Source organism: Petaurus breviceps, unplaced genomic scaffold (assembly GCF_028583685.1).
Source record: "Petaurus breviceps papuanus isolate PSGF00001 unplaced genomic scaffold, PetGlider_PUasm1.0 91041, whole genome shotgun sequence".
NCBI lineage: Eukaryota > Metazoa > Chordata > Mammalia > Diprotodontia > Petauridae > Petaurus > Petaurus breviceps.
The window spans coordinates 42,969,290-42,994,030 of NW_027187400.1; the positions used below are offsets into that span (position 1 = coordinate 42,969,290).

A 24,741-nucleotide genomic window follows, 5' to 3' on the forward strand; every position below is an offset into this window, starting at 1 on the left:
AAGAAGAAGAAGAAGAAGAAGAAGAAGAAGAAGAAGAAGAAGAAGAAAATACAGATCAAAAAACAAAGAAAGTTTTTTAAAAGTACACTTAAATTCACATTGATTATATCCCATGATTCTTTAGTTTAATTCTTTAAAACTCAGGACTTAACTAACATCCAATGAATCCATGTACTACTTTTACAAAGTAGTACAGAATTATATAAGATTGTATAGGAATCTCCAATTTCTTGCTTTACCTTTAAGGCCTGGGGGAAGGTGGCCTCTCCAGGAAGCAGGGAGATCCAGTGTCAAGATGAACAAGAGGGGCAGCTAGGTGGCTCAGTGAATAGAGCACCAGCCCTGGAGTCAGGAGGACCTGAGTTCAAATCCGGCCTCAGACACTTAAGACTTACTAGCTGTGTGACCTTGGGCAAGTCTCTTAACCCTCCAAAAAGGAACAAGAAGAAGAAGAAGAAGAGGAGGAGCAAGAGCCCCAAGAAGCCAGCCACAAGGAGTCACATGGAATCCATGACCCAAGCTCTATCCAGCTTTGTGCCCCTAACAGACTTTTCAGCACAGGTCCAGGAGGGAGGCCCAGACCTAGCTCGTCTTCTCCCCCCACCACAACACTATGGCAGGTAGAGAGCAGTTCTGCCACCCACAGAAGTGAACTCATTGCCCATCCCAGTTCCTCCCTGGCCCCCTGACCTCACCGTGCCCCCTCTACCTGCTGCCCGTGGCATGCAGGACATGCCCCTGTCATCGAATCCTAGCATCTCTGGAAGCTTCTCCACCACAACCCCACTACACCTGCCACGGTTCCTGTCCAGCTCTGGGACACTCAGTGCTGCTGTCTCTCCTCACCGTCTATCTGTCTTTGTCTCTTCCTGCCTCTCTACCCTTTCACTATCTCTGTCCCTCTAAGTGCCCTGTCCCCATTCTGTTTTCTAAGTCAATAAAAAGCAAACATAACCTCTGCACCCCCCACACTCTATCCGATTCTGGGAATCACCAAGGTCTGTGACAGCTCAACCTGAGGTGCCAGGAACCTTCCTGACCCAAATGGAGCCCTGACATGCCCAGCCTAGGCCTGCCCTCACCTCCCTTCACAGCCTTCCCTTGTGTGCGTACCAAGGTGGATCACCCTCTCTGGGCTCCATCTACACCTCCAACATTCCTCACTTCCTCCAAGCCTGAGCTGTGGACAAAAAGAGATAACATCGCTTTCTTCCCCTAAAGCTTCAAAACAGAGAACAGAAAAAGAGAGACAGAGATTGGGAAAAAATAGAATTTTTTCCCTACTGCCCAGAATATGACAGGATGTGGAGAAGCAGAGATAGAAAGGCACGTATAGGGGAGAAGAAAGAAGAGAAAGGGTGGAAAGGTTTCGGCATGCAGAGAGAGAAATAAGGACAAGTAGAGACCAAGAGGGACACTGAGAAGGAAGACAAAGAGAACCAGAGACCCAGAATCATAGGTGTAGAGCTGGAAGGAAGCTTAGAAGCCAACTGGTTCAACCAACTCCTTTTACACAAAAGAAAAGTGAGGCCTAGGGCAGTCAAATGACTTTCCCAAGGTCACACAGGTAAGTGGCAGAACTCAGATGGGAGCCAGAGTCCTCTGACCACCAAATCCAGCACTATACACTGAAATACACTGCCAAGAAGGGCTGCGAGAGACAGACATAGAGGGAAGGAGAGGGAAAGGGAGAAAAGCAGAAAGGGGGAAAGTGGACAGAGTAGTGTGAAGACATAGTGGAAAGAGAATGGAGGAGAGATAAGGAAGGGAGAACACAGGTATAGAGAGGGAGAAAGAAAGGAAAAGAGAGAAGTGAGGATGAAAAATGAGAAAGCAGAGGGGAGAGGATAGGGAGAAAGATGCATAATGAAAGAGGGAAAGAATGGGAAAGGAGAGAAAGAGGAAAACAAACAAAAAAAGGGAGAAAGATCAAGTGTTCGAGACAAAAAGGAGAGATGAATGAGACAGATGGAAAAGGAGGCAAGACAAAGACAAAGGGGAGCAGAGAAGCTGAGGAAGGGACGGAGACAGAGATGAAATGCCAGTTTCCCCAGAGGCTTTGAGACAGTTCCCAGCTGCAAACTATGGGAGATACACAGACAGGTCAACAGGTTGAAGGAGGCTAGGGATGGAGGGGAGCACCTTCCAGGGGTACCAGGAGGAATTTCAGGCACACTTTGCCTACCTGCCTGTCTCTCCTTTCTGTCAAGAGTCTAAATCTATAGGCTTCTGCTGCTCTAACTTCCTCTGTTCTCTACATCCCTTTCAAATCTTCCATTCAACCTGGACCTCTGCCCCCCTGCTTCCCTGCCTCTCTCCCTTGGTCTCTCCCTAGCCTGTTCCCATTTCCCTGGGCCTGAGCCTCCCTTGGCTCTAGGTACAGCCTTGAATGTCATTAGGAGAAGAGATCCAAGCATCCCTAGCCTCCCAGGCCACTTTGTCCTAGAAGGAAACTAAGGTAGACCAGGCCAGGTGAATCAGGGACTGGCAGTGAGACAGGCACAGACACAGAGGCCACGAGATAATGACAGAGAGACAAAGCACAATGCAGAACACCAAACACATACACACACACACACACACACGCACAAGCACAGGTACACACATGCACATGCACACGTGCACACAAGCACAGGTACACACATGAACATGCATGCACACACATGCACACAAAGTGACAGAGACAATAGAAACACATAAGTTCTCAGAGTGTGAAGGGACCTGAGAGATTCCTCATTTTACTGCTGATAAAACCAAGGATGGCAATAAGCATTTATTAAACACCTCCTATGTGCCAGGAACTGTCCTAAGTGCTGACAAACAAAGAAAGGCTAAAGCAATCATTGCTTTCCAGGAATTTTTAGACAAAAGGAAGAAAAAACACTTAGCAGTGATTCCCCTCCTTCCCACCCTGCCCACCTTCACCCCCATGACTGATAGGAAAGGTAGATTTCATCTGACCCTCTTCTGAAGGGTCTCCAATGTCCTTCATGGAGTTTATGTGGATACAGGGGTGTGGGGGTCCAAACTCTTTGGACATTGGCTCCAGATCCTACAGTGGTGTTTCCCTGATTTGGGAAGGTTTCTGAACCCAAAGTCTATAGCTTCTCCCTGAGATGTCCAAAAGGATGAAGGTCATCTGTGAAGCCATCTTATCAGTATCAGAAAGATCCTACATTCCAAGATTCCAACCCTCCACATCTCTAGGACAGCCTTTTTCCAATGAAGAAAAGTGTTTCACACACACACACACACAGAGTCATTTCCAAAGTTCCCTGTTGGTACAAAAGAAGCTGCCCAGCTGTCTATAATTAGATCAGACCACCAGCTCCAATTTTTTGAAGAGTTCCCTAGTCTGTGGTATCCCATGAACAAATTATTAGCAGTTACGGTAAGGCTTGAGCAGATGGCTTTACAATGAAGTCTAAATAAGCAAAGATCCTGAGAGTTGTGTTCTTTCCAACTCAGAAAAGGGTAGCGAACCCAAGCACAAAGTGGAGAGGGCAGAGTTTTCTATCTATATTAGGAGTTTGGGGAAGAAAGAGGAGGGAAAGAAAGGAGAGGAGAAGGGATTAAAGGGGATAAGAGAGGGGGAAGGAAGGATGAAGGGAAGGGAGAGAAAAGGGGATGGAAAGAGTGGAGGGGAAGAGGAGAGGAATGGAGAATATGAAGAGAAGATGGAAGGAGAGAAGAGGAGAAGAGATGATCACCTAGACCCCCTTCCAGGCACTCAGCTTCTGCTACAATATTCATTGCACATTCATTTCAAACGTAGATGACATAGACATACCCTTGCTTTGGTAATTGTAGGAAATCTCCTCTTGTCAATACATGTTATATTTGTTGTTCTAGCATTTTTGACAGGTTTTTTTGGTTGTTGCTGTTCTTTTCCAAATCTGAATGAGTACTAATGCCCAGGAAACTACTCCAACCTGTTTAAAGTTTAGAGTGGGATAAAGAGGAGCTATTTTACTATAAAAATGGGGTGTGAAAGGAAGAACTAATATCGATGAAGCAGATGGGAGTGGAGGGCTGCTAATGTTGGAACCTTACTCTCATCCAGGTAGAAGAGGAAATATGTACATCTGGAGAGATTTAGAAGTCTTTTGAACTTCTACAGAGGTGAGAAAACTGGAGGACAGGGTGGGAGAGAGACTTTTAGAAGGGTATATAGATTAAGATTAGGAGAGTTGAGAGAGATGATAAGGGAGGGACTTTTGGAGGTGTGGGAAAAATAAGGAATAAGAGGGTAAGGGGAAAATATAAGGTAACATGAAAAGGGTAAAAAGGGTGACTGAGAAGGAAAATAGTGCGTAAAAATAAAAGAGAGGGAAATTCACAATTAATTATAATAATTATATATTATAATATTATAATTAATTATAACTTTCTGTGTGAACTCATCCATAAAATGGAAATGGATAGAAGAATTGATTAAAATCAGAATCCAACAATATGTTATTTACAAGAAACAAATTCAAGAATGAGAGGTGCACACAGAGTTAAAATGGAGGGTTGGGATAGAATTTATTATGCTTCAGCTGATGCAATAAAGCCAGGGACATCAATTATGATCTAAATATGGCTAAAATTATGGCAAAATAGATCCAATTAAAAGAGGCAAGCAAACAGCTAACTACATTTTGATAAAAAGTAATGTAGACAATGAAGCAATATCAATACTGAACCTATATGCACCAAGTACTATAACGTCTAAATTTTTAAAAGTTAAATGAATTACAGGTGGAGATAGATAGCAGTACTATAATAGTAAGGGACCTTAATCTTCCCCTGTCAGAACTAGGTAAATCTAACCAAAAATAAATAAGAAAGAAGTTAAATGAAGTGAATAGAATTTTAGATGAGCTATATATAAAATCTGGAGAGAACTGAATGGAAATAGGAATGCACCTTTTCTCAGAAGTTCATGGTACTGGTGTGGCTAGGTGGTGCAATAAATAGAGCACTGGCCTTGGAGTCAGGAGGACCTGAGTTCAAATCCTGCCTCAGACACTTAACACAAAACTAGCCATGAGACCTTGGGCAAGTCACTTAATCCCAACTGCCCTACTTTCCCCCTCCAAAAAGCAAAAAAAAAAGTTCATGGTACACACCTTTGCTGAGATTAACCATATATTAGTGCAAAAAAAATATATTCTCAAAAATCAAAAAGCAGAATTATTTAAAATATCCTTTTCATATAATAATGCAGTAAAATGATATTAATAAGGGACCACAAAGCACAGATTAAAACTCATTGGAAATTAAACAATCTAATCTTAAAGAATGAGTCGGTTAAAGAACAAATCATAGAAACAATCAATACTTTCATAAAAGAGAATGACAATGATGGACAACATACCAAAACCTATGGGGTACAGCAAAAGTAATGATCAGAAGAAAATTTCTGTCTCTAAATGTTTACATCTATAAAGTACAGAAAGTGCAGGTTAATGAATTGGGTATTCAATTTTTTTTAAATTAGAAAAAGAACAAATTAAAATCTCCAATTAAACACTAAGTTGGAAGTCCTAAAAATTAAAGATGAGATTTTAAAAGTAGAGAGTAAAAAAACCTTTAAATTCATAAATAAAGCTAGGAGTTGGTTTTATGAAAAACCAAATAAAATAGATAAAAAATTGATTAATTTAATTAAAAATAGAAGAAAACTAAATCCCTAGTATCAAAAATAAAAAGGGTGAATATACTACTAATGAATATGAAATTAAAGGAATTGTTTTTCCCAATTACATGCCAAGTATATTAAAGTTGTTTTAGCTCTGTTAAGTTTTATCTTCCCAGAAAGAGAAACTGTGAAGGACTTGAGGTGGACTGGACACTGTGAGCTTCAATATGGAACAGGAACTGTATGAGGAGGTGCATGAGGAGCTGAGAGCTGCTACCTTTGACTACAGGTGACAGTTGGGTAAATTCAGGCAAAAGCTGGGACCATGGAAGAGGAACCATGGCATCTGAGAGCCAGCCTTGAGTCAAGATGAAAAGACCTCTCCTTAGGTACTTAATGCTGACTGAGAAGATCATGATTTTCTGTGATCTAGGGGTGGGAGAATGTTGTACTCTGTACATTGTACCTCTTAAGGATGATTGAGTTAAGGATAATTGGAAACTAATCTCCAATCAAGAAGAAAGAAGACCTTTTGACTGAGAGATTAAGACAATGTGACCTAGGGGTGTAGAACTTTGACCTTTATACTTTGTGTCTCTTAAGGAGGCTTGCTCTTTAAGAATGATTGAGTTAAGTACTTACTGAATGATATCTTTTATTTAAAATTATGTGGCCACTTTAGTGAAAACTATGCAACCACTTTAGTGATAACTTGTTATATTATAAACTGTGAATGCTGTACTTTTCTTTCTGTGAATGTTTTCCTTTAGTTTACTGCTGAATAAATAGAGAGTTAAGATCAGGACCTTAAAGCTGTTCACAGTAGCAGTCCTCTGGAAAGCTGCTTGTGGTTGGCTTTACACCCATTTAAGTAACTCTAAGGGGTGGCTATGTGTCGCATACAGCACTGGCCCTGGAGTCAGGACAACCTGAGTTCAAAATCTGGCCTCGAACATTAACACTTACTAGCCATGTGACCTTGGTCAAGTCACTTTACCCTGATTCCCCTGCCTTCCCCCTTCCAAAGAAATAAAAAAAACTTTAAAAAATGAAAATATAATGGTGCAAATAAAATAAAATAAGATAAAATAACTCTAAGGCAGTAATGTGAATACTCTTTGAGCCAGGGATACCACTCCTAGCTAGGACTGTATCCCAAAGAGATCATAGAAGTGGGAATAGGAACCACATGTACAAAAATATTTATAACAACTCTTTTTATGGTGGCAAAGAACTGGAAATCGAGATGATGCCCATGTATTGGGGAATGGCTAAACAAGCTGTGGTATATGAATATAATAGAATACTAATGTACTATAAGAAATGAGGAGCAGAGGGGCTTCATAATAACCTGGAGAGACTTATATAAACTGATGTTGAGTGAAGAGAGCAGAAGCAGGAGAAATTTGTACACAATTACGGACATATCAGATGTGTGACGACTAACTTTGATAGACTGAGCTGCTCCCAGAAATAAAAGGTTAGAAGACAACTACAAAAGAGTCATGGTGGAAAGGGATATTCACATATAGAGAAAGAATTAGTCTGAATACAGATTGATACAAACTACCTGCTCTCTCTCTCTCTCTTTTCTGTTTTGTTTTGTTCCTTCTTTCTCATAGTTCAGTCCATTGGTTACAATCCTTCTTTAGAACTTGACTAATGTTTAATGTGAAAGTATTTGTAGAACCTATATTTGATTGCATGGCATTATGGAAGGGGAGAGGGGATAAGAGGAAGGAAGAGAAATTTGAAACTCAAGAGATTGTGGAACTAAATATTGTAAATGAAAAGTGACTAGATAAATTTTTTTTAAAAGAATGCTTTCCTGAAACACCTTCACTTGTTTTTATGGGTGGCTATTTCTAAGACTTGCAGGTGAAGATGTAAACTGGCTGCCATCTTAATAGCTGTGTGATACTAGTGACCAGGTCCCATCACACAGCCTGCTATGAATCCATCATGATGCTCCAGCTTGTCCACAAGGACACCAAGAGAGACTTGGCCAAATGCTTGGATGAAATCAGTCTGTATGATGTAGCAATCTAGTTGGCTTCTTTTGGTCCTGATTTATTATTTCACAGCTGGAGGAATCATTGCCTTGGGGTTCTTGACTTGCTTAGAATCACTCAGCATACGTGTCAATGGCAGTAAAGGAACTTGAATCTTCCTGTCTCCAAGGCTGGCCTTCTATGAACCATGCCATGCTATCGGTCTCTTGTCTGTTGACCCTATCAAAAGAAAAGTAGCTGAGTGCGGGCAGATCTTTTGTGGATGAAGTCTCTAGGGCTCACTGCTTCCCTTTCCAAATTAAAGCTCATAAACCATCCCTTTAATAATGCATTTTAAAAGTTTTCCAGGAATCAAAGTCAAGCTAATTTCCATTTTGTTTTGAAAATTTTTAACCTCTTTGTACTAAAACCAAATCAAACCAGGGACAGCATTGGCTTGGTTCTGTCCAGGCTTATCTCTCCTAATCTCTAAGACCTAAAAAGCAGAATTACCAGCAAATGAGTAATCCCATTCACCAGTACAACAGAGGAGCTCCTGTCCAGGGTTTATGACTTGAGTTTGTCTGGATCAAGAAAAATGTTCTGCTTTGAGGTACTACCTGACACCTATTGGATTGGCTAATAACACAGAAAGGAAAATGATAAATGTTAGAGATATGTAGGAAAATTACGACACTAATGTATAGTTGGTGGAGTTGTGAACTGGTCCAACCATTCTGGGGAGCAATCTTGAACTGTGCCCAAAGGGCAACCAAAATGTGAATACCCTTTGATCCAACAATACCACTACTAGGTCTGCATCCCAAAGAGATTTTTCAAAAAGGGAAAAGGACCTATTTGTACAAAAATATTTATAGCAGCAATTTTCACAGTGGGAAAAAAGAAATTTCTGAGGGGCAAGTAGGTATCTGTAGACCAAAGCCTTGGGAGGCAGGTAGGTAGCAGTACACCTGAAACCGAATCTGCTGATCCTAGAGGGTATCCAAATTGTATATTTTCCTCACTTGTGGGTCAATTTGGCTGATTATATAGCTGACTTTTCATGGGCTGAAGTTGGGAATTCACTATGGGTTCAAGGCTGTCAGGGGCTCCACTTTTCTCATTTCATTTTGACTCTGTCTCTCCTCCCCCATCTGTTTCCTCTTTTCTTCTTTGTTCTGAAGCTCTCTTTTTGTCTCTGACTCCTCTATGGATCTATGTCTCTCTCTCTTTCTCTTTCCCTCTCTCAGGTCTCTTCCTCTCTCCCTTCCCAATGTCTGGCACAGAGTAACTGGTTAAGGAATTCTGTACTCATTCTTTGATTTGTCTCCATTAGAGAGTTGCAATAGCTTAAGGTCATGGTCCAAGTTCATATCATTTTTGTCCTTGAAAGTGGGCCCGGCCTACTCACCGCCTCCGGGCCGGGCCTTCCCGTCCCCGCTGCACGACGGCGCCCCACTCGGAGGCTTTTTCTGCTGGTCTCCGTCACCCGAGCTAGGTCCGGGACAAGATGACTACGGCCCTGCCGCGTATCTAGCAGCAGTCCTCCCGGGTGGTGCGTGTCCTGGGCTGTAACCCCGGACCCATGACGCTCCAGGGCACCAACACATACTTGGTGGGGACCGGCCCCAGGAGAATTCTTATTGATACTGGTGAACCATCAATTCCAGATTATATCAGCTGTGTAAAAGAAGCACTGACTGAATTTAACACATCAATCCAAGAAATTATAGTGACTCACTGGCACCAGGATCATACTGGAGGGATATCAGACATATGTAATAGCATCAATACAGGCACTGCATATTGCATTAAGAAGCTTCCACGCAATCCCTTCAGGGAAGAAGTTATAGGAAATAATGAACAAAAAAATATGTTTATCTGAAAGATGGAGAGGTGATTAATACAGAAGGAGCCGCTCTCAGAATTCTACACACCCCTGGACACACTGATGATCATATGGCTCTACTTTTAGAAGAGGAAAATGCTATCTTTTCTGGAGACTGCATTCTAGGAGAAGGAACAACAGTATATGAAGATCTTTATGATTACATGAATTCTTTAGAAAAACTATTAAAAATTAAAGCTGATTTGATATACCCAGGACATGGCCCAGTCATCAATGACGTTGAAGCTAAAATTCAAGAATACATTTCTCACAGAAAAGCACGGGAACGTCAAATCCTAAATTTTTTTCATGATAATGTTGAAAAGTCATTTACTGAAAAGGAACTTTTAAAGTTTATTTACAAGGTGAAAGCATTGGAGCATCCAATCTTGTGAGTTTTAAAGGTCAAGAGAATAAGTATCCGAATGAGATCTGAGATCTGAATAGATCTGGCATCCCAGCAAAGAGTTTTATAGCCTGATGCCTGTGACTCTTGTCACTTGGCCTCTTCACCCAAGGAGTCTTCCATTCACTACATGGTTAGCCAACCAGATCCAGTTGCAGAATGTTAACACATGCTCCATAGTCTCTGCAAGGTACTTCTTCTATTACAGGTTATAATGACTCTCTCAGAAGCAGGCTCCCTTGCCCCCTCCACATGTAGTAAGCCCTTCAGAGGTATCTGATACAGGTGCCAACCCCCATTGCTTCATATATTACTGCCCCCTTCACACATACCACAGTCCTGACAAACTGATCTTATTGCTATTCCTCCATATCACTTTAAACAGATTTTCCTCAATAAATGAAATATATAGGACTTCCTCCTTACCTCTTTGAATCCCTACTTTCCTCTAAAGCTCAGCTCAAGATCTTACTAAGCCTTTCCTGATTCCCTCCCACACTGGCCAACCTCCCACAACAAATTACTTTGTATTTATTTTGTATACACTTATATTCCTATAGGTTCTCTTCCCAAATAGAATGTAATCTCCTATTCATCACCCCTAGGGAATAGATAACCAAATTGTGATACATGAACATAATATAATATTATTGTACCATAAGAAACAATGAATATGAAGAATTCAGAGGAGCATGAAAAGACCTGTATGAAGTAGAGTAGAATAAAACAGATAGATCCAGAAAAACAATATATACAACTACAATAATATAAATGTAAAAGAAAAACAAAACAAAACTGAACATTATGTAGCTATAATGATCAAGTCTATCCACAAAGAGGTGAGAATATGATAAAATATTACTGTGCAGTAAGAAATTATAAATATGAATAATTCAAAAGACATAAGAAGTCAAAAGAAGTGATGCAAAGTAAAGAAAGAAAAACCAGGTGTAGCAGCAAGAACGCCAAGCGTCCTCAGGGTTTGCTGCCCATACAGGTTCTTGGATCTGCTTTGTTAAAGGAAAGCAACTCAAAATGGGTTAACAAGCTTACTTTAATCAGTCAGACATATATCGTTTACCTTGTTCAGGGGAAATGGTCAGCACCCCGAACTTCAAAGTATACAGGCAGAATTATCAAGACAGAAACAGATCAAGTAGACAGATTTCCAAACTGTCCAACCATTACATCCATACCCAGTCAACATCTGGGTTTTTCAAAGCCGGGGGACTCTCAACAAACGGCTTCCCAGAACTCAGATCAAATCACAGAACACTTCTCAAAGTGAGTCCCCAAAACAAAGCTACAAATCAGTGCTTATATAGCCTTCTCCTGGCTCAGAAAATGTAACAACCTTATTGACTCACTGGCCAATCAAGAAGTATCTACTGAAAAACAAGCCTCCCTCCCCAGGCTTCAGGTGCATTTTAGCCTAGGGGCAGGGAAGATCTTCCAAATTTGCATTCCCATTACACCAGGATATATATGTGTGTGTGCGTGTGTGTATGCACACACATTTGTGTGTGTGTCTATGTATATACAGGTGTGTGTGTGTGTATAACAATGTAGGAAAAATCAGTAACAAAATCAAAACAATGCTGTGTAATTATAGTGACCAAGTTTGACCCTGTCCTCTATCCATTCTTTACAGAAGTGGGGATTATGGTTGTGGAATACTACAATTGACTAGTATTATTTACATATATTTGACTACATGTTAGATTTGACTAATGCACAGATCAGTTTAGCTGAATAGTTTAAAAAAAATTTGTCATAATGGTTGGCTCTCTGGGTGAGGTAGGAGGGACAACAAAGATGATGCAGAAACAAAAGATCAATAAACGTTAATTTTTAAAAGAAAAAAAAAGAAAGTGAAGCTGTGGGGGTGGCTAGTTGGTACAGTGAATAGAGCATGGTCCCTGGAGTCTGGAGAACCTGAGTTCAAATCCGGCCTCAGACACTTAACACTTACTAGCCATGTGACCTTGGGCAAGTCACTTAACCTCAATTGCCCTCCAAAAAAAAAAGAGTACAAGGGAGGTTCCCAGAGCCTGTACCTCAAGGACTCAAGGAGAGCTCCAGGGGGCTCCCAGAGCCCATACCTCATCAGTCGGGGGGAGGCCAGGTAGCACAGCGAGTAAGAGCACTAGCTCCAGTGTTGAGAAGACCTGGAGATCGAATCCCGGGCTCAGACACTTAGCACCCACCCAGAAACACCTGGCCGTGTAACCTTGAGCAAGTTACTTAACCCCAATTGCTGAGGGGTGGCCAGGTGGCTCAGTGAGTAAGAGCGCCGGCTCCAGTGTCGGGATGACCTGGATCAAATCCGGGCTCAGATACTCAGCACCACACCCAGAAATAATAACTGGCCATGTAACCTTGAGCAAGTTATTTAACCCTGATTGCTTTAAAAAATAAAAATTAAAAAAAATAAAGTGAAGCTGTGAAACATTCTGATGGTTTGAGATGTTCCCTCCAGTTGGACAGAGAAACTTTCCCAACGAGCTAGGATCCTAGCCTGCTCTAGGAAAGGGCCTTCTTTCCCATGTGGCCTCCAGAGCTGTCCTGAACTCTCACCCCTTGAACAAAATGGCAAAAGGAACTGCCAAGGACAGGCATGACCAACATGTTTGGGAGAAATGAGCTTTGATTCATCTGATGCACTCTTTTTTCAAAATACGCTTTTATTGATGTCTTCTACTTTTTACAACATCATAGTAGTCCCCAGTATCCCTCCCCCTCCCCTTTCCAGAGAGCCATCCCATATAAGAAATAGAATTTTTTAAAGATAAAAAAAGAAAGAGTGGAAAAAGTCTGAACTTTTGCATTGTTAGCTGCTGTTCTTCACACTCAGAGGACAAAATGACATCAGTGTGTCGGGGGCAACGTGTAGCATGTCTGACCATGACTGATCAGATCAATAAAAACTCAAAAGGCTTTACCACAGGATGGGCACAAATCATCCATGGAAACGTATGGAGCAGAGCTGGCTCTAAATTTCCACACGTCATGTTTCTTTTTAGCTACTGCAATCCTTCTTTGCTCACAGGGCTCAGCACCTTCTTGGATGTAGGCGCACCATGCTGGGTGGTCCAGTGCCAGCCCCTGTGAACCTCGCACCTCCACGAAAGGGTGGTTTCATGCTGTCCTCCCCTCTCTTTCCATTTGAGTGCTGCTGGTTCTTTACACTTTTTTACATTTACTTGAATGTTTTTTGGCTTGTCATTCTTTTCATGCAGTCACTATGTTCTGGTTCTGCTGACTTCACTCTGTATCTGTCTTTGAGATCATTCCACACTTTCCTTTATTCATCACCCACATCATTCCTTACAGCACAGACATATTCCATTGCATTCATGTATTACACTTTTTTGTCCAAATGCAGTCTTTAACAGTGTAAAAAAAAAGTTATAAATAGGTGCTTGACTCATCGTGATGAAATCCAGCAGGAGAAGGGATGAGAATTACCAGTTCTTGTGTGCTTTTTTTTTTTCAATGCTCTGGCAACTTGAATGAGCACCTTTGGTTAAAAAAAGAGCAACAAACAAAGAAACATTACAAATCAGTCTTATACTTCACTGTTTCAGCTATTGTCTTCTCATTCTCCTTGAAGGAGGGCGGAGTGATTATCTCTTCTCCATTTCTCTCTTACCTTCAGCTCTTTATCATCTCCATTCTCTCCTCTTCCCATCCTCTTTCCCCTCCCCATTCGTCATCCCCCATCACTCTTTACTTTTATCCCCTCTAATCCCATCTCCTCTCCTTTCTTTCTCTCCTTTTTCTCCTCAAAATTCCTGACATATGTAGAAAACTCTGCCCTCCTCATGCTGAGTGTGAGTGAGCCTTCCTTCTTTCTGTGTTGGAAAGAGCACAACTCCAGCATCTTTCCTGATTTAGGCTTCCTTTGAAGGCACCAGCCCAAGCCTAACCATGACTGCTAAGAATTTGTTTATGAGTTATCACAGACTAGAGCTGTTTTCAAAGAATTGGAGTTGGTAGGCTGATCTAGTCAAAGATAATTACACAGCTGATTTTGTACTAATAGGTAGCTTGAGAGGTGAGGGTGTGTGTGTGTGTGTGTGTGCACATGTGTGTGTGTGAAACACTTTCTTCATTGGAGAAAGCCCTGAGATGTGGGGACTGTAATCTTTTTTTTTTTTTTTAAGCAATCGGGGTTAAGTAACTTGCTCAAGGTTACACGGCCAGTTATTTCTTTTCTGGGTGTGGTGGTAAGTATCTGAGCCTGGATTTGATCCCAGGTCATCCCGACTTTGGATCTGGTGCCCCTACTCATTGAGCCACCTGGCCACCCCTAAACAATTGGGGTTAAGTAACTTGCTGAAGGTTACACGGCCAGGTGTTTCTGGGTGGCTGCTGTATCTGAGCCCGGATTCAATCCCAGGTCATCCTGACTCTGGGGCCGGTGCTCTTACTCACTGTGCTACCTGGTCACCCCAGGGACTGTAATCTTGGTAAGCAGGATCTTTCCTGTACTAATAAGACAACTTCACAGAGTAAGTCAGATGATCGGCACCCTTTTGGGAATCTCAGGGAGAAGTTATGGACTTGGGATTCAGGGGAAAAAAAACTTAATTGGAGAAACACCATTGTAGGAGCTGGAGCACATGTCCAAAGAGACTCGACCCTGCTCCTCCCCCCTGAAAACTCCCTAAAAGGTGCCTGAGAACCTTGTGAGAAGGGTCATATGAAATCTAACTTTCCTATTAGGTATGTGGGTGGGGGCAGTGTGGGAGGGAGGGGAATCACTATTGAGGGTTGTTTCCTCCTGCAGTTAAAGAACTCCAGGAGAGAAAAAGATCGTTTTAGCCTTCTTTGTGTTGTCAGCATGTAGGACAGCTCCTGGCACTCAGGAGATGTTGAATAAATGCTTGATGACTGACAGCCTAGGTTTTACCATTCATAAAATGACGCATCTCTCAGATCTTTTCCAACTCTGAGAGCCTGCGGTTATGTGTTTCTGTTTGTCACTGTAACTTTGCCTGTGTGCGTGTGTGTGTATGTGAGTGTTGTGTGAGCGTGTGTGTGTGTTTGTTCTTCTCTCTTACTCTTTATCTCTGTCATTATCTCTGGCCTTTGCATCTCTTTGTCTCACTGCCAATCCCTGATTCACCTTTCCTGGTCTGCCTTGTTTTCTTTCTAAGACAAAGTGGACTGAGAGGCTAGGAATGCTTGGATATCTCTTCCTGATGACATTTAAGGCTGTACCTAGAACCAAGAAAGGCAAGACTCAGGGTCAGAGAAAAGGGAACAGACTAAGGAGAGAATAAGGGGGACAGGTAGGGAAGCAAGGGGCCAAAGGTCCAGAGTGCATGGAAGATTTGGAAGGGAGGCAGAGAACAGAGAAAGTTAGAGCAGAAAGTGCCTATAGACCTATACTCTTGATAGGCAGGAGAGGCAGCAGGAAGATAGGCAGGCAAAGTCTGCCTGAAATCCATCCTGGTGCCCCTGAAACATGCTCCCCTCCATCACTAGCCTTTCCCCAACCTGTTGGCTGGCCTGTATATCTCCCATGGGCTGCAGCTGGGAGCTCACTACTGTCTCAAAGTCTCCAAGGGACACTGGCATTTCATCTCTGTCCCTGTCCCTTTCTCAGCCTCTCGTCTCCATTTGTCTTTCCTCTGTCTCCTTTTCCATCTGTCTCATTCATCTTTCCTGTTTGTCTCTAACATTTGATCTTTCTTTCCTTTCTTTAATCTGTTAGCCACTCTCCTTTCTTGTACTTTCCCTCCTTCTTTATCCATCTTTCTGCCTCTCTCTATCCCGTGCCTCTCTGAATTTCTCCTCTTTATCATTGTTATTTCTTTATTTACTTTTCTTTCTCCCTCTGTCAGTGTCTTTTCCCTTCATCTCTCTTCCATTCTCTACCCCATCTCTTTATCCTCCTCTGTCCCCTTTCCCCTCTTTCTGCTTCTCTCCCTTTCCCTCTCCTTCACTCTATGTCTGTCTCTCTCACTCCTTCTTGACAGTGTAGTTCAGTGTTCAGTGTTGTACTTGGGGGTCAGAGAATTCTGGTACCATCTGAATTCTGCCACTTAGCTGTGTGACCTTGGGAAAGTCATTTGACTGCCCAGGGTCTCAGTTTTGTTTTCTATAACAAGAAATGGTTGGTCCAGTTGGCTTCTAATGTTCCTTCCATCTCTATTCCTATTACTCTGGGCCTTTGTCTTTCTCCTTGGTGTCCCTCTGGGTTTCTACTTGTCCTTCTTTCTCTCTCTGCATGCCCAAACCTTTCTACCCCTTTTCTCTCCTTTCCCCTCCCCTATACCTGCCTGTCCATCTCTGCTTCTCCAAGTACTGTCATATTATGGGCAGATTTCTGTCTCCAACTTTCCCCAATCTCTGTCTGTCTTGGTCTGTTCTCTTTGTTGAAGCTTTAGGGGAAGGCTGCAATTGTGATCTCCTTCTGCCCCCAGATCAGACCTGGAGGGAAGAAGAAAGGCTGGAGGTGTAGATGGAGCCCAGAGAGAGGGATCCACCTTGGTAGGCACACAAGGGAAGGCTGTGAAGGGAGGTGACAGCAGGCCTAAGCCAGGCACATCAGGGCTCCATTTGGGTCAGGAAGGTTCCTGGCACCTCAGGTTGACCTGTCAGGGACCCTGGTGACTCATACAATTAGATAGAGTGTAGGGAATGCAGAGGTTATCAGTTTGCTTGTTTTGAACTCTGTCCAAAGAGTTCACAGAAAAACAGAATGGGGGCAGGGGACAGAGAGAGACAGAGACAGAGGAGGGGAGGGGAGACAGGAAGAGACAAAGATAGACAGAGAGGAGAGACAGCAGCACTGAGTGATCCAGAGCTGGGCAGGAACAGTGGCAGGTGTAGAGAGGGTGTGCTGGAGAAGGACCCAGAGCCTCTTGCATCCTATGACAGAAGCATGTCTCACATGTCATGGGCAGGAGGTGTAGAGGGTGCATGAGGTCAAGGAAACAGGGAGGGACCAGGATGGGCCGGGAGGTCACTTAGATGGGGGTGGAGCTGAGGGATGTGAGGGTGGGAGTAGAGGACTGGCTAGGGTGGGGCCTAGCTAGCTTTAAAGTCTTGGCAGGAGCACATAGCAAGGCAGAGATCGGACCATGGATTTGGGGACACTCCTCACCACCCTCATGGGGCTCCTATTCCTCTTGGCAAGGGGCCCCCTTGGTTCTAGGAGAGGCTGCCTCCCTCCAGGACCATGACCCTTGCCCTTATTGGGCAACATTCTGCAGATGGACCATCGTGGCCTCCTGAAAACTTTTCTGAAAGTGAGGACTGGCAGAACTGTATGGTTGGGCATGCTTGTGCTCCTGTGAACACTTGCAGGTGGCAGAGATGCTGCCTGCCTCAGTTTCCTTGAGATCTCTCCATAATGAGAGATGAGTGCTTTGAGAGCAATTGCTATAAAGGAAAAAGGAGAGAGCGTATGGGTCTGCGGTCCCGGGGAAATTTCCTCCCTAACTCCCTTATCTTGCAATAAGTGCTCTGAGATCATTCAGTATGAGGGATTTCTGGGCCTCTCCTTAGCCCCCATGGGGATGCTTTCCTACTCAATTTTCCTCCCTTATGAGATGACTCATATTTGGAGATGTAGGTGAAATTTCAGTAATGGTGGGAAGGAGGAGCAGGGTTGGAGGAAGATTCGGCCCTTTAAAAGTAGGGAAGGAGAGTGGTTAGAGAATGGAGTCACTCTTATTTTCTTTTTTGTCTCCTTGTTGGTGAGGGATGAACACTTTGAGATCTATCATACAGAGTGGCATGTGAGTATTGGAACTGATTGCCTGGAAGAGAGGTTTTATGAGGGCAGGGGGGGTAAAGAGGAGAGTTCCATTCATTCCCTGATTGATTCCCTCTGTTCCAGCTTCTTAAAACAGAACAAAGAAAAAAACCACAGATAACTTTGTGATCTTTCAGAGGGAAGGGCAGTCAGGTCCTGGGTTTCTCTGAGCCTTTCAAGGCTGGGGTGGAGAGTATTTCCAGTGCAACCTGCCCCAATTTTCTTCTGTGGGAAGAGGTGAAGGATGGAGAGAAGTTAGAAGTGTTAGCAGTGCCTTTCATAGGGATAGGAGTGGGGGTGATGTGACAAAGGGATTTCTGGATTCCACATCATCCTTCTCACTGCCCACCAGTGATGGTCACTAGAACTCTGTCCCTCAACCCCAACCCAGAGTTTCTGGGTTGCAGCTTGCTGATTCTTGCTAGGGGAATGCAGGAACAAGGGAATTTGAACAGAGGTGTATGGAGGGGAAAAGAGGCTTCAGTCTCTTCTTTTCTCCTTTTAAATGTTTTATTCCCTCTCTTAATATTTATTTATTTTGTTACATTTTGTGATCCAAATTTTCTCCCTCCTCCATCTCTCCTAATTCCACTTTAGAGAAGACCAATATTATGTATGTATATATGTATGTGTGTATAATTGCATATGTTTGTGCATGGGTGTATATATGTGTGTATACATATATACAGTACTTCCATGTATCAGTTCTTTTTCTAGAGGAAGGTAGCATTTTCCTTCATAAGTCCATCCTAGTTAATGCGAATGATCACAGTATTCTTAATAGCTTAGTTACTATTTGAACAATATTGCTGTTTCTGTGTACAGTGTCCTCTAGGTTCTGCTCATTTCACTCTGCATTACTTCATGCAAGTCTTTCCAAGTTTGCAGAAACCAACCTGCTTGTCATTTCTTGTAACACAATAGTATTCCATCACAATCATATGCTGCAGCTTATACACCTGCTCCTCAATTAATGGGCATCCCCTCATTTTCCAGTGCTTAGCCACTGCAAAGAGAGCTGCTATCAATATTTTAAAACACATAAACTCTTTCTCTTTCCCCTGAATAAATTTGGAAGCAGACTTGATAGTGGTATTGCAGTAACAAAGGGCATACATGCTTTGGATAGAATTCCAAATTGGTCTCCAAAACAGTTAGATCTGTTTACAGTCGCATCAACTGTATTACTGCCCAATTTTTACACATTCCCCACAACATCTGCCATTTTCCCCTTCTATCCTTTTTGCCAATTGGATAGGTATGGGATGGTGCCTCAGAGTTGCTATGATTTTCATTTCTCAAATCAATAATGACAGAGCATTCTTGTATGACTACATATAACTTTGACCTCTTCTTCCAAAAACTGACTCTTCATATCATCTGACCATTTATAAAGTGGGGACTGATTCAAATTCTTATAATTTGACTCAGGATTTAATATATGAGGCCTTTATCTGAGAAATTGGCTCAAAGTCATCCCCCCCCCATTTTCTGCTTTCTTTCTAATCTTGACACTTTGGTTTTATTTGTACAAAACCTCTTTAAATTTGACGTAATCAAAATAATCCATTTTACACCCCACAATTCTCTCTATGTCCTGTTTATTCATGACACTTCTCTTATTCATAAATCTGATAGGCAATCTGTTCCAAGCTCTTCTCATTTACTTATAATCTTTCCTTTTCTGTCTAGGTAATGCATCCATTTTGACCTTATCTTGTTAAATGGTGTAAGGCATTTGTCTATACCTAGTTTCTGCCAGATTGCTTTCCAGTTTTCCCCACACTTTCCACCAAATACTGGGTTCTTATCCCAAAACTTAGATCTGTACGTTGATCAGACATGAGGCTACTCTAGTCACTTACTTGTGTGTATTGTGTGCATACTTCATTACACCGATCCACTATTCTCTTTTTAGCCAGTGCCAGAGAGTTCTGATAATTACCACCTTCAAATACAGTTGAAGATATGGGACACCTCCTTTTACATTTCTTACCTGAGTTCCTTTGATGTTCCTGACCTTTTGTGCTTTCAGATGAATTTTATAATTTTTTTACTTGAATAAAGTAATTTTTGGTAATTTACTTGGGATGGCACTGAATAGGTAGATTAGGTCAAAGTGTCATTTTTATCAAACAACCTGACACTCATCAATGCCTTCACTGCTGACAATGTGGAGAAGCACAAAAAGACCCTGGACCCCAGTGCCCCCAGAGACTTTATTGATGTGTACCTGCTGCAAATGGAGAAGGTGGGCAATCCCTCCTCTCTCCTCCAAGTACTGCCACTGTGTGTATGTGCATGCATATGTATGTATATGTATGTGTGCGCATGTGAGAAACAGAGGTGAAGAAGAGAGAGGGGAGGGGGAAAGACTGAGGAGAGAGGGGGTGGGAGGGAAGGAGAAAGAGAGAATGAAATCCAGTTGTTCTCTTGGTAAAATTGGGTGTCTAGCACCCCTTCTCCTTGTGAGGTAGGGACAGAGAGAAGGAGAGGGGACAAAAGATTTTGACAAAAAGAAAGGGAGCTATAGAAGGAATTGAAGAGAAAGAATGAAAGAAAGCATCAGAGAATGTGAAAAAATAAGTAGAGATAAACACATTGAGGGAAAAAGGAAAACAGGGTTATTGCAAAGCTATTTCTTCTGAGTCCAACTCCCTTTCTCTCTCTATCTCTCTCTGCCTCTCTGTCTTTCTCCCTCTCTGTCTCTGTCTGTCTGTCTCTCTCTCCTTCTCTTTTTTTCTGTCTGTGTGTATCTCTCTCCCCCTCTCTCTCTCCTCTCTCTTTCTCTCTGTGTCTGTCTCTCTGTCTCTCTCTCTCTTCTCTTCTCTTTTTCTGTCTCTCTCTCTCCCTCCCTCCCTCCCATTTTCTCTCTCTCTCTGCCTCTCTCTTTCCTTGGTGTTCTCATTAACTGTTCCATTACCCTTCCCATGTTAAATGATCACTTCTATGTAGACGTGTGGATGCAAATTCTACAGTCAGCCTTCTTTCTCTTGCGAGTTCCAGACCCACATTTCCAAATGCCTGCTGGACAGCTCCTTCTGCAGCTGTTATCCCCATAGGCTCCTCAGATTGTAAACTCCCCAACTGCACCTAGAGGGCAGGGACTGTCCTTTGCCTCTTTTTGTATCCCCAGTATTTAGCACAAGGCCTAGAACTTAGTAGGTGCTTAATAAATGTTTGTCTAATGAAAAAATGAAGATACCAAACAAGGACCTCATGTCCCCACTCCTTCTTCCCAACCTATCCACTCTCCTGTCTCCAGTGTTTCTATTGATGCCATCACCACTTCCCAGTTATTCCTCTTTGTAACCTCAGAGCTAGCCTTGACCTTTAATTCTCTCTTGCACCTCCTTGTCCAATTTCACCCTCAATGACAATTCAGTACTAAGTTCCACTCACATGACCTTTCCTCTAGTTCAAGCCCTTAGTACCTTTTAGCTGGTTTAGTGAAATCACTGTTTAGTTAGCCTCCCTACTTCCAATTCCCCCTCTCTAATATAAGCTTCAGTCAGTCAGTCAGTAAATAAATGTTTATTAAATTCCTATTATATACCAGGCATTGTGCTAGGCATTAGGGGTAGAAAAGGAGGGAAAAATGTAATCCCTGCTCTCAAGGAACTTGAAATCTGGTGGACTCTGACAGCTCCTAAACTGATATTCTTAAAGCATAGACTTGACTATTTCTGTCCTCTTTTCAAGAACATCCATGAACATTGCCTCAGAATAAGTTTTAAAAGGCTCAGTCTGTCACCTAAAGCCTTCCAATCTGCTTCTCTTTTTAATGATTTTTTCCATTCTTCCTCTTTGAATTTCCTATTCCAGTTAAACTGGCCTTCAAGTTCTCTTCATGCTCATAGGTGATTCCAAATCCTGCCTCCTTGCCTTTGCCCAAACTGTGCTCCATGCCTGGAATGTCATCCCTTCTGTTCTCTGTATCTTAGGATTCGTAGTTTGCTTCAAAGCCCAGCTCAGGTGTCACTTCTTACATGAGGAATTTCCCACTGATCACAGTTGTTCATGTTATCTTCTTAAAATTACTTCATAGTATTTTGTATGTAGACTTTGGTTTACTTATCTCTGTTTTCTATCCCCTTTGTTCCCAAATGCAATGGAAACTCCTCAAGAGGACTGTTTTCTTTTTATCTATATATTCTCAGCATTTGGCAAGATGTCCTTCACTACTGGGTGGGCACAATAGTTTCTAGAGGAATTGAATTGAGAAAGAAGAGCATTTTGGTTCAGGGAAAAAACACTGGGTCTGGGTTCAAATTTCACCTTTATAGTTTACTACCTGTGTAACCAAAGGCAATTCATTTGTCATCTCTAGGTCTCAGTTTCCCCATCTGTAAGCTGAGGCATTTGGAGAAGATGTAAGAAAATCGGATCACTAATGCATTGTGGGTGAAGTTTAGAACTGATCCAACCATTCTGGAGCATAATTTGGAGCTATGCCCAAAGGACTATAAAACTATGCATACTTTTGGTCCAACAAGACCCACTCCTAGCTCTATGCCCCCAAAGAAATAAAAAGAAAAAGAAAAGGACCTATATATACAAAAAAATATTTATAACAGCTCTTTTTGTGATGGCAAAGAATTGTAAATTGAGAGGAAGTCAAATACTATTGGGAAGACTTATAGTAATTGATGCAAAGTGAAGTGAGAAGAAACAGGAGAACATTGTACACAGTAATTGCAATGTTGCACAATCATAAACTATAAATGACTTAGCTATTCTCAGTGATACAATGATCCAAGACAGTTCCAAAGGATCTATAATGAAAAATGCTGTCCATCTCCAGAGGAAGAACTAATGGAGTCTGAATGCAGACTGAAGCATAATTTGTTCACTTTTTTGGTAACATGGCTAATATGGAAACATATTTTTTTTTGTTTTGGGGGGTTGGTTTTGGGGGGGGGTTGCTTTTTGGAGGGGGGAAGGCAGGGCAATTAGGATTAAGTGAATTGCCCAAGGTCACAGAACTAGTTTTAAGTGTCTGCGGTCAGATTTGAACTCAGGTCCTCCTGATGCCAGGGTCAGTGCTCTATTCACTGCACCACCTAGCTGCCCCATGGAAACATGTTTTGCATGATTTCACATATATGATTGATATCATATTTCTTCCCTTCTAAATGGGTGGGGGAGCTATAGAAGGGAGGGAGAGAATTTGGAACTCAAAACTTTTTTAAATGAATGTCAAAATACATAAATAAATTTTTTTATTTTTTTTTTGCTTTTTTTTGGAGGGGGACAGGTAGGGCGATTGGGGTTAAGTGACTTGCCCAAGGTCACATGGCTAGTTGTGTGTGTGTGTGTGTTAGGTATCTGAGGCCAGATTTGAACTCAGGTCCTCCTGACTCCAGGGCCAGTGTTCTAGTCACTGCTCCATCTAGCTGTCCCTTAAGTTCAGAATATTTAAAAATTAAATTAAAGGGGCAGCTAGGTAGCCCAGTGAATAGAGCACTGGCCCTGTATTCAGGAGGACATGAGTTTAATTCCGGCATCAGACACTTGACACTCACTAGCTGTGTGACCTTGGTCAAGTCACTTACCCCCACTTGCCCTGCCTTCCCCACCTTCAAAAAGACAAAAAAAAAGTCATGGGTTATAATGCAGACCTTAAAGGCAATCTGGTCTTTCCCTCTTTTTTATAGATGAAGAACTGAGATTCAGAGAAGCAAGTGATTCTCCTAAGGCAAATAACAGGAATGGGATTCAAATTCACATCCTCTAACTCCCTAGGTGGCATACTTCTCATCCAACTCCCACCCTCTTCTGGAGAAGCAAGGTGCATATGCCCCAATCTCTTTCCTTGGGAAGTTGAGGGGGGGAAGTAGAAGGGAGTAAGAGCAGAATTCTGCCCAGGCATTCAGACAATCTACAAGTTCTTTGGCTTTGCTTAACATTTTCCTTAGCTATATTCATGGGACCTATTTGTTTTATACAAGGGCTTTGTTTTGCTTTTTTCAATTGTAGCAGCAGGTTTAAGGTAAGGGGAGGGTTGGTGATGGAGTAGTTTTTTTTAAAAAGACAGAAAAAGACCCTGGATGGAAGAGAAACACACATTTGAAAATAGCATCCAATTAATAAGTCAATAAATAAATAAACATTTCCAGGTGCTATTATTGGCCAGGCACTGTACAAAGAGCTGGGCATACAAAAAGAAATAACAGACAATGCCTGCTCTCGAGGAGCTTATAATTTAAAAGACATCAATAAATCTTTTAAATGTATCATTTTTTATTATTTATTTATCATTATTCATGGCAGGAACTAAAGTTTGTTCTGGAAAATTTAAGCTGTTTAAGTGTAGGAGCTAAATTTCATTCTGTCTTTGTATGCCCAGAGCCTAGGCTCATATTTTGCATACAGTAGGAACTTAATAAATACTTTTGGCATATGAATACTTCTTGTAGTGAAAGGAATTTAAGTGAAATCACATCAATTAAGTATACTGGACTATCAGAGTGTGCTGTGGGAGGGGGTTTACATAGGACCCATTTTAGTTAGCATTATTAAGACTTGGTCTATCATTTCTTGAAGTCCACAATCAACAAAGCAATCACTCAAGCTATGATTTATGGTGTTCACAATTTCTGAGATGTGAATGCTCACACAGAAAACTTTACATTTTGTTTCTCATGATCCAATTTCAGCTCTCTCTAACACACCTCTGGACTGGGTCATCTCTAATGGTCCCTTCCATTCTATAAAGTGGAACACCCCTCCAGCTACTTTCCAAAGTCCTTTCTGATCTGGAATAATAATAACTGACATCTATATGACACTTTGAGGGTCTGACAAAGTTGGCTTCAGAGTCTAGTAGACCTGAGTTCAAGGCCTACCTCTGACCCATTCTGTCTGTGTGACTCTGGACAAGCCACTGACCTCTGGGCACCACTCAAGAAACTCCTTAAGATCATTGAGTGTAGAGTAGATTCAGTTTTGCACTGGCAGAGTGAGTTTCCTTATAAGAATGCCTTTTTTCAAATAAATTACAGATCTTATCTTTTAAATAAAAAAACATACTACTCTTTATATGTATTATCTCATTTG

General features: G+C 42.0%; 2 pseudogenes; both read left to right on the forward strand.

Annotated features, from left to right (window-relative positions):
* LOC138154607 (tubulin beta chain-like) overlaps nt 1–9,115 on the forward strand; it is a 25,689-nt pseudogene extending 16,574 nt beyond the window's left edge.
* Nucleotides 9,047–9,900, forward strand: LOC138154608 (endoribonuclease LACTB2 pseudogene; annotated as a pseudogene).
* The last annotated feature ends 14,841 nt before the right edge of the window (nt 9,901–24,741 follow it).